Source organism: Patella vulgata, chromosome 4 (genome assembly GCF_932274485.2).
Source record: "Patella vulgata chromosome 4, xgPatVulg1.2, whole genome shotgun sequence".
Classification (NCBI taxonomy): domain Eukaryota; kingdom Metazoa; phylum Mollusca; class Gastropoda; family Patellidae; genus Patella; species Patella vulgata.
The window spans coordinates 7996640-8007872 of NC_065882.2; the positions used below are offsets into that span (position 1 = coordinate 7996640).

At 36.6% G+C, this 11233-nt stretch overlaps 1 long non-coding RNA gene across 1 annotated transcript; it reads left to right on the forward strand.

Annotated features, from left to right (window-relative positions):
- The first annotated feature begins 2617 nt into the window (after window positions 1-2617).
- LOC130012547 (uncharacterized) lies at window positions 2618-5081 on the forward strand. The gene is made up of 3 exons (XR_008788017.1): window positions 2618-2637; window positions 4043-4099; window positions 4998-5081. It is a non-coding gene; the product is annotated as an uncharacterized LOC130012547 (long non-coding RNA).
- Window positions 5082-11233: the final 6152 nt, after the last annotated feature.

The following is an 11233-nucleotide window of genomic DNA, read 5'->3' on the forward strand; positions in this document are numbered from 1 at the left end:
TATCTACTATTTATACAAGTTGCAGCGGTATCAAAGGCATGTAACTTCCAGCTGTTCAACATTGGTCGTGTATGAAAATACTTAAATACAGATTCATCTAAACTGTTAGTGAACTCTTTAATCACATCTAGACTGTTAGTGAACTCTTTAATCACATCTAGACTGTTAGTGAACTCTTTAATCACAACTAGATTGGACTATTGCAATTCATTGCTGCACGTCTGATCACCAGAACAAGACTATGCGACCACATTACACCTGTGCTCAAATCCCTCCACTGGCTCCCCATAAACAGACGTATTCAATATAAGATAATTAATCCTCCTCACTTACAAGGGCATCCATGGTTTAGCTCCTAACTACCTTAGTGATCTTATACAAATCAAAAGTGGAGAAAGAACAACTCGATCAACATCAAAACACAGCCTTGTTGTTCCAAAAACTTTGAAAGTGTCATGTGGTGATAGAACATTTTCAGCGGCAGCACCCATCCAATGAAATAAACTCCCAGCAACATTAAAGGAATCCAGAGTCCTTTAAATTATCCTTGAAGACTAACTTACTTAACTGTGAATACCAAACGTGACAGTGCAGCTCAGCACCATCGAGTAGAACAGTTCTAGATGAAAGGCGCTATACAAATTCATTATTATTATTATTATAAATTACAAAATATTATTACAGAGGTTGGTTATGGTGATACAAGTAGGCCTACGGACAATAGTTACATGTTTTTAGTAGGCATATGCATAGGAATAGAGAGGGGCCGATAGAAAAAATTCCAGCTGATCAACGTTTATGCAAATATAGCGACTTAAACTCAATCGAAAACGAGCAACATGTTTTGCTAAACTGTAGCAAAAGTAGGCCTATCAAGAAATACGTAAAACCCATTTATATCCAGCCTGAGATTTCCTACAATTTTATTAACCTCTTTGACCCACCAAAATCGATTGCCAAGGCAGTGGCTTTATATGTGTTTTGAGCTGTTGATAAAGAGATCTAAATGAAATTTGGTGGCAACTACCTGTAACTTTTATAGGCTACATCTATATATACTGTTTGTATGAATGTATTACCTGTGTATATTACATTCATACAACAGTACAGTAGGCTACATGTATAGGGTTTCAGTTTCATGTAGTTGCCACCAAATTTCATTTAGATAGTCACTGTGTGTATATGTTGTCTATATGTATTATGTTACTTCAAGTTTGTGGATCTGAAACATCAGTGGGTTACCATGCAAAATTTGGAGTAAAGACATGGCCATTTGTTGTACTGTCTGTTTTGAAACGTTTTCATAAACGTTTTCAGTCAAACGAAAATTTTTGAAAAATTTACATAATGGATAAAAGGTCCGGTGAGGTCCATGCTTGGAGCCGGGCAAAGACACCAGCATTTAAGTCAATTGGGAAATTAATGGTGGTCTGCATCCGTTTACCTATATTGTGAGTTATCCCCCTTTACCCAAGGTCATTTGGTAAATCAGTATGGGCGACCAAGTGCCGTTTGATAATTTTGGGGAAAGAGAATGGCAAAAGCAATTACGTTTGCAGAAGGAAGCTGGTTACAAAGGAAGTCGGTATCCACGCTTTTCAATTGAGCCAGTGCCCTATGAGAGAAATAGGTTGGCAGGGGCGGGAATGACAGATGAAGTGAGGGCTTTGAGACGGCAATGGGTGAAAGATCAGATACTGTCACCGAACGAACCAGTACATGTTCCAGAATTACATCAGAAGAATATCTTTCGACGAACACTTGCAAAGCCATGGGACATTATATTTAAAGCCGTTAAACCATTTTTAGTAAGATCTGTTTAATTACTTCCCAGATCTTGAGTCTCGAGAGCAATTACTTAGACAAAATGTGAGGGGTGACTTCTGTGAGGTGCTGGATAAAGACAATAAAGTGCTAAGCAAGTGGCTTGCCAACCTGGTGGTCACGGGTTCCTTCCAGGTGTTGGCTGTGAAAGTTCTTTGGGATTTCCAGGGTCATAGCGCCTAGTCGTTACGAAAAGAACCCATGAAAATAAATGCACTGACAGTTGAAATTCAGTTGCAGTCCTGGCAAAATTTCTTTCAAAGCACACTGGGTGTATGCCCGTCGTCATTAGCTCTAATCAGGAGGTAATTAATTGTGTTGTGTAAAGTTTTGACATCGTTAACTTACTGCCGAAACAGAGAGATCTGATTTTGTGTTTTATTTTCAGGGTGATCATTTAACAGCTAGAGGACGAAGTATTATCCCCAAAATTGCTGCCTGTATCGGTGTCGGTTATGTTGCTTGGTACCAGTTGAAATACCATCACAATGTAAGTTAATCAGGAATTTACATGTACATGTAGTTACTATTTATATGACTTGGTACCAAGTGAAATACCATCACAATGCAAGTACGTTGCTTGGTACCAGGTGAAATACCATCACAATGCAAGTACGTTGCATGGTACCAGGTGAAATACCATCACAATGTAAGTATGTCGCTTGGTACCAGGTGAAATACCATCACAATGTAAGTATGTCGCTTGGTACCAGGTGAAATACCATCACAATGTAAGTATGTCGCTTGGTGCCAGGTGAAATACCATCACAGTGTAAGTATGTCGCTTGGTAACAGGTGAAATACCATCACAATGTAAGTTTATAGGGAATCTGGTTGGTTGAGTGGCCGAATGGATGTAATCTCCCAATTTGGATTGAATGGGATTAATAATAGGCCCATTAAAGTGTGGCGATAAAAGAGGCCCATCAAATGATTTTACCTAACACTTATATGTGTTGTAGCCACGGTGGCCAAGTGGGTAACGTGGTTTCCCCTTGTCAGTGATGCAGGACAAGAACAGCTGTCTAGTCGTTTGGATGGGACGAAAAAAACGAGGTCGCGTGCACGTAAAAGATCCCTTGGCAGTTGGAATTCGATATAAAAGTAGGCTGTAGTGCCGCTGCCCGGGCAAAATTTCCCTCATAGCACACTGTATGGCGTATGCCCGTCTTCATTATCCCAGTTTAGGAGCAGAACAGTAGGACGTTAAATCCCATTTCATTTCCAAGTGGGTAAGATGCTGAAGGTCTTGTGCAAGGACAGCTCGCTAGTCATTTGGATTGGATGAAAAACTGAGGTCTTGTGTATACATTGGCATGCACGTAAAAGATCCCTTGGTAGATGGAATTCGATATAAGAGTAGGCCATGGCAAAATTTCCCTCATAGCACACTCTATGACATACGAATGTTTTCATTAGCCCAGTCGGAGCAGAATAGTAGGACGTTAAACCCCATTTTATTTCATTTCCCTTATATGTGCCGTTGTTTAAATGATCTGCCAAGGTCAAGGATATTGTATATTGTAAAATGTTAAATTCATCATATCTTTGTTAATACATTATTGAACTTTTGTTTCTTTTAGACATTTAATTTTTACAATATTATGATTTGCAAGTGATTCAAAATCACTCAAATTTTGATCAGCGGCTAAAACAATCTAATTAAAATATAATTCTATATTTTGTTTCGTTTTTTATACTTTCGATGGCCTACACTACATGTAGATCTAACAAGTTATAGTGGGAGTTCACGTTCTATGACGGTACCAAGCAAGCAACATTTGACCCGATTACATCGGTCATTCGATTAACCAATTTGCGACCGCCATGTTTTTTTTATCTACTTTTGCTTTGTTTTGATTTCTATTGCTGCTAATGTCTACCCACAGTTCCGCGCAAAAAAGGTCAAACGCTCGATTCGACAGACCATTTGATTGGCTGACCCCTCATTTCAAGCAGAACACGAGTTAAATAACAGCGCTTCCAGATCCAAGTGTAGTAAAGACAAGTAAAATCGAAATTTTGAACTATAAAAACGAAACGAAATTGGATCTGTGTTTTAATCAGATTGCAGCTGAAACAGCTGTGAAAATGAAATTTGATGTCCGGGCAAAAATTACCGCATGGGGTATGGCCCGTGTTCAATAGCCCAGTCGGTGCAGAAAAGTAGGAGGTTAGACCCCATGTGAATATTTTGATACTATTTTTCTGTTTTCAGGATTGGACAAAACAAGATGGCTGGTACATGTATTATGGTAAACCTATTATAGTTAGGGTAAGTACATGTTTATTGTGCTGTAAAAAAACAAAACATTGATTCATTGAATCGAGTGGCGTGGTTCCGTACTTGAACGTGACAAGGAGTAGGGTTGCCTGTCCAACCTTGTGAGTTTTTCTAAGGGTACCCCGGTCTTCTCCCATTGCTAAAGACCCCTATGTGCAAGCGAATTATTGAAATAAAATTGAACCGTATGTTAGGGTAGGTACTTGTTGATTATGCTGTCAAAAAAAGTATGACTAAAAGAAAGTATACACACTAAAAGTATGACTAAGTTTTGTTTAGATTAAAAACATTTGATAAAGCATTACTTAGTTTGTCTCTTGCGTCCAAACTCAACATTTCTAAGCAAAATAAAAATGTGAAACAAAATGACATTCTACCCAAATACCGTATACCATGGAAAAACAACTTTGGTTGATGCAGCACAAAATGCACAGTGTATACTTTATTTTGGACATCAGTTTAGATTCAGATATGTGTGTTGGATCATAAGGTCTGTCATGGAGTCAAGTGACAAGCAGTAGGGTCGCCCGTCCAGTTGAAACATACGCTAGTCCCGAAATGACCTAGTTTGTGTGAGTGGAGGTTGAACCCCATTTCTATCCTCTTCTTTCAATTAACGGGTGTGAGGTGCACTTTAGATCATAAGGTCTGTCATTTAGTCAACTGGTGTGGTTTTGATGCCCAACTTGAACGTGATAAAGAGTAGGGTCGCCTGTCCAACCTCATGGGTTTTCCTCCCACTGCTAAAGACCCCCATGTGCACGTGAATTATTGAAATAAAAAAATTGAACAAAATGTTCCCGAAATAACCTAGTTTATTGATGTTAAATAAACGCCATTTCTCTCTCAATCTCAATTGTAAAAATGATTAACTTTTATTTTATTTTAGGGACGAGAACCAATACCACAAAAACAGGATGATGACTTTTGTGAACGTGACTTCAAGTCGCGAACGGCGTTACATAATGTTAAAACTAGTAGTATGGAATAACTGTGTGTATCGAGTGAATTGAACTGTTTATAGATACTGAAACTGTAAATAAACGTTCGGTGGTTGAAACATTGAACAATTAACGACAATAATATGTCATGAAAACAGAAGTTAGATTTTTTTCTTATGATTTAATTTACAGAATAAATCTTAATATTATAATATTATGAATTTGTGCATCAGGTTTGTTTTTTTTATTATTATCTCAACTTGGGTGCTGTGGGTGTATGTTTCATTGCCTGGCAACCTATTTTGTGTCTTGTCCGTACATCTAGACACTGCTCCATCCAGCATGTTGGATTAGACCAAATCACTTGAACAAATCTGTTTAAGCATGGGGAGTTGGATGGCTGAATGGTTAGCACGCGTGTGCTGTGTCATAAGGTCTGTTATTGAGTCAACTGGCATGGTTTCGATTCCCTGGTTGTACGTGACAAGGAGTAGGGTGGCCTGTCCAACCTCGTGGGTTTTCTCCGGTTTCCTCCCATTGCTAAAGACCCCTACACGCAAGCAAATTATTGAAATAAAATTGAACAATATGTTAGTCCCGAGATGACCTAGTTTGTCTCTCTTCTCTCACTCTGTTTAAACATACCCAATTGATGATATAAAAGGACAATATTGGTGTCAGTCATTATTCGATATATTTGGAATGTATTTAAGAGCTCTATCACATATTTTATAATGACTGACACCAATATTGTTCTTTAACATACTTGCATGATATGGTGGCCCAGTAACATCTCGGGTTCAATCCTGTTCTTGGCCAAGTAAGTTTGAATAGGTCAGTCAGGTTGGTTCAGGAAGGAGGGTAATCAGGGCATAGTCAGGAAGGAGGGTAATCGGGGCATTGTCAGGAAGGAGGGTAATCAGGGCATAGTCAGGAAGGAGGGTAATCAGGGCATAGTCAGGAAGGAGAGTAATCAGGGCATAGTCAGGAAGGAGGGTAATCAGAGCATGGTCAGGAAAGGTGTCTAGTCATACGGTTAGTACGATCAATCAAGGTATCATGTACTATTGGCAACCCCTGACAGTCATATTCCTGAAGCAATGGCCCGAGAAATCCCTCTGGCCATTGCTGGATTGGTTTCTGATACTTGACCTTTTAAGGGAGTGTGTCTATTCTTCCTGTTCAATCAAATCTATCCCAAGTACAGCAACATGACAGCCCTTCCTTAAATCTGGAGTCTTCCCTAAAACTTTGGACAGTGATTTAAGGTATTAAAAACGGTGAAATTATTGTTCGTCTCCAAATTGTATTGTTTACATTGTATTTGTTTCGATAGCCTTGTTTGTCACGCAATTAGTTTTTCTGCAATATTCTGCTATGCACTGGTTAATTGGGCATAATAAAATCATGAGTCATAACGTAATGTTATGTAAACATATTTGGTCCAATTTGGAGCTCTGTTTAAAGCGTAATGATATTGTTACGCAGTTAGCTATTGGTTGTTAATCGGACTATTGACCAGTCATAATTTGGAACAGAAATTTGCTTTCTTTATAGCAGTGTTAAGTGGGATTAGGTATAATCAAAGGAAACACTGCGAGGAGTATGCCTGATAGTTGGAAATCCAAACAAGAGTAGGCGGTAGCGCCACTGTTGGGGGGCAAAATTTTCCTAATAGCACAATCCATCAAAAACATCTAAATTATCTCCCTTTAACATGCTACTTCAGTCTGACTAAACTCAAAATCAACACCATCGATTGGTTTAGGAGAAATAGAGAAAGGTTGTCAGTCATTCTAGCTACGGTATGCCACTGTTATGAATACATTTAAAGATGCATTTATATGTGATTTTTAGAGAAAGAACTAGCCATTCTTGCTATAATAGGTCGAAAATAGATAATGTAAAATGAATAATTTGAAAATTTCATTCAAATTGCTCTATTGCGAGCGAAGATATTAGCCTTTGAAGGTTTGACAAGACGTGTGCAATAATTTCAAGCACCTTACTTGTTGTTCGAAGCTAAGTCTCGCTCCTCCATTTTTAGATTAATTCAAAATATGGCTGAACTGTTCGAATCTATTTAATATCAGAGAAATCTGATGCCATCGAGAGTTGATTATGGCCTGGATAAGTTAAATTAATGTCTAATTAATAATTTAGAAAACATTTCCGGCCTAAAGAATGACCTGCAATAGACAGATTTAGCTCTTGCATAATGTATGTTTAATTTACTAATCCATTTCAATTAATTTAACAATAACACCTACATGTAACAGATAACAATTTAACATGTGAAAATTTAAATAAAAATCAATTATCAATATTTATATAAACATGTACATGTACATATAAGTCAAATTTAAAACAAGAATAAGGTTATTAAAAATAAAGTCTTATCTGTTAAATTCAACATGGTTCCACAATAAATATGGCAGAACTATCTGTTAAATTCAACATGGTTCCACAATAAATATGGCAGAACTATCTATTAAATTCAACATGGTTCCACAATAAATATGGCAGAACTATGTGTTGAATTCAACATGATTCCACAATAAATATGGCAGAACTATGTGTTGAATTCAACATGATTCCACAATAAATATGGTTACAAGAACTATTAGGCCAATAAAAAATATACCTGTGTTTATGGTTACTTGCAGTCTGATTAACAGCCATTTTGTTTTTTTATACGTTAGATGGCCTCTACTGCATGAATATCTGACCGGTTGTAGTGGAAGGTCGTGTCAGGGTTCATAGAGCAATTTTTGACCCTATGACGCCAGACATTTGATTAACCAATCAGCGTTGATATTTTTAGTGGTTTACCCACAGTTCTGTGTACCTCGCGCCAAAAACTTGCTGTAACAGACAGTTTCATTGGCTAATCCCTCACTTCATCCAGAACGCGGGGCAATATAACAACTCTTCCAGATCCTAGTGTAGTAAAGACAAAACGGAATTTTTAACTATAAAAAAAACAAACGAAATCGGATCTGTGTTTTAATCAGATTGGGTTACTCGCACCCCCACCACCCAAATACAGTCATTCAAGAAATCTTTTTGTGGGTAAAGATTGGATAGAACTAATAACTTAATAATGTTATAACCTACATCAATTCAGTATTTCTGATGTCATTTAAAAGTGTTTATTATCGATTTACGAGTATTCTAGCGTAATTATTGAATACACGTCTTGAAAATAATGGCAATTCGGACCGTTGCAATGACTGAAATTTAGGATCGGTAAATTTGGCTAATAACAAGAGATTGCCACACAAGATACGCCAAGGATGTTACGGTCCGATATGCGTCAATATCTAAAGGAAGCGAGATCTTTGGGATATTAACATATATTTTAAGTTTTGGCAAAATCGTTTAAAACTTTGGTATTACATACTTTCGAACTCAATGGTAATTGTGGTGTAACGGTGATATATTTGAACGGTTTTTAAAATGTACTTAAAGTTGTGGCCTCAAGAGGGTCCATAAGCTAAAAATGATATTTTTTGCACAATCAGCGGCAATAATCCAGGAAGTTATTGTTCGATATGCACTAATATCGAAAGAAACCGAGATCTTTGAGATATAAACCTATATTTCAAGTTTTGTCAAAACAGGATAAAAATTGTTACCTGTAGAGGGTCCAAAAACAAAATGAATGACCGGACGGACAGGGGTGATGAGAATAAGTCCACATGAAAATATGGGTGAATAGGGTCGATGTGGCAACAGTAAACATATTTCTGTCTATGTATGAGTTACTGTTTCAATATCAAATCAATCTCTGAAGTCAATTCCAAATTTGTTGTTTTCTGGGATTTTGAAATACAGTATATTTACACATAAAATATTAAAGGCACTGTTCGTCATTAGAATTTTTCGGGCATCATCTTATTGGTCATTGAAATCAATGATAGATAATGTCCCAGATTGGATTCAATCGCATTAAAAAGATATAAACAAAAATTATAGGCAAAGCTGGCTTTGATTGTCATTGGTATGATAACAAACAAAGCCTTGATTTTCTATTTTAATGTTAAATGGTGTGGGTGGTCTAAACCATTCAATATCTCAGCCATCTGATAGTCTAGAGAGTTGATTAATGTCTTCAATTGTCATACAAAGTCTTTATTTTCCATTTTAACATTAAATGGTCTAAACCATTCAATATCTCAGCCACTGATGCTCTAGAGACTTGCCATGTGAATAAATGTTTAAAAAATAATTTATATAACATTTGAAAACAATCAAAAGACTTGCAATGGGAAGATTTAGCTCTTACATAACACATCTTTAACACAAAATATAAGAGTTGTATGGCCAGGTAGTATTTACTATTTAATCTCCACCATATATCATCTTATTTTAGATAATCTATCTTGGGTGCCCAGTTATGGTTTAAGTCTACCCCTATATATGGGTGAATGGCTGTATTAAATACTACCCGGTCATAGTTGTAATAACTTTGATCAACACCAACAGCATTAAAAGGAATATAATTTTTTATAGTTTTTAATCGTCATCATTGTCCTCTTCTCCAACTTGAACATCATTTTTATCTTCAACAATTAATTCATCAGTTACTTCAACCTCTTCATCTTCATCATATTCATCTTCAGCTTCCATTTCCGTATCTTCTCTAATGTCCTCGTTGATGACCTCAACCTCGGCCATTTCTGTTGTTTCTACTTCATCCGTTCCAGGTACATTAGTTGAAATAATCTCTAAAAGTTCGTAAATCTGCTCTTCCGTTAACCTCTCCTCACTTTCCTCGATTATTAACTGAATTTCTACGGCCGTTTTCGGACGATGATTTAAGAGTTGAAGAGTTTCAGCTTTCATTAATTTAAACGGTGCCACAGCCTTCGTAAATTTCGCAAGAATATCAGGATCTTGAAGTTTACATGGAGTGTTTTCCAAATATTTTACAGTCTCGTAAGTTATAGTGGCTAGATTCTGTTGATGTTTATTAGGCTTTTTTTGTCCTCTGCCATTTTGAATGTCCGTAAGAAGACTATAGACTTCATAATTAGTCAACAAAGCAGCACTTTCATTAATAACTTCCATTTTTTAATAATGATATTAAACAGTTTTTTATCAGGACGTGTTGTTCGGTAGAAATTTTAAAGATGCATATCTTCCTGCAGCTATAACATAACACCACGCTATGGCAACCACCACCAGCAAAAACTGAGGAAAAAAAGAAAGAGAATTATGCATGTGAAATGTATTTTTTTTTTTTTTTTTTTTAACAATATTTTATTCAAATATTGATAGGGCATAAATAGTCTACATTGTGTATGACTCTGGGATCATAACGTCACCGTCTGTCAAGTGACATGGTTTCTTCGACTCCATGCATGTACATGTATGTGACAAATGTTCACTTGACACAAATATGTCATTTTCATGATTTTGGGAATAACATATGGTTCAATTTTATTTCAATAATTCACTTGCGTGTAGGTGTCTTTGGCTGTGGGAGGAAACCAGAGAAAAGCCATGAGGTTGGCCAGGTGACCCGAACTTATCAAGTCAACTGACAGTGTGACTCTAGAATGAGATACCTCAATTCAATGTTCATGAAATAAATTGATGTCTGTCATTTCAAAGAAACATGAGAATTTGGGGCGACATATGGCAGGTACAATACTATTTAGACATACTGCACATAGCTGAACAAACAGTTTTGTTTGCATGATATTGTTATCCTACAACTGATAACACTACTTCTGTCAGTTCTGCTATTATGCCATGGTATGATGAGGCTGGTATAACTGTGACTTCAAATAAAATAAATTCATGGATTCCAGTCCATGTTCAATGTTGTCACTCTATTCTTAATTTCAACAATTGGATTCTTCTACACTCACAGCCCCCCCCCCCCCACACCACTAAAATATATACTGGGAATCTATGGTGAGTTAGTAAAGTTAGCAAAAATAATGGCTAAAAGAGAGCACGACAACTAGTTACGACTTGTTTTGTTTGGTCTGTTGTTACTTTTACAAAATTTTGGTGTTTCATTTCATTTTGGGGGTCAGTGTTTGGTCTTAGATTTAACTGATAATTTACAAAAAATATTTATGTTTCTTTTAAGGAAATTTTCTTACGATATTAACAATCCAGTCAATTGTTGGACGACTAAATTCGAACATTTTCTAGGTATAATAATACC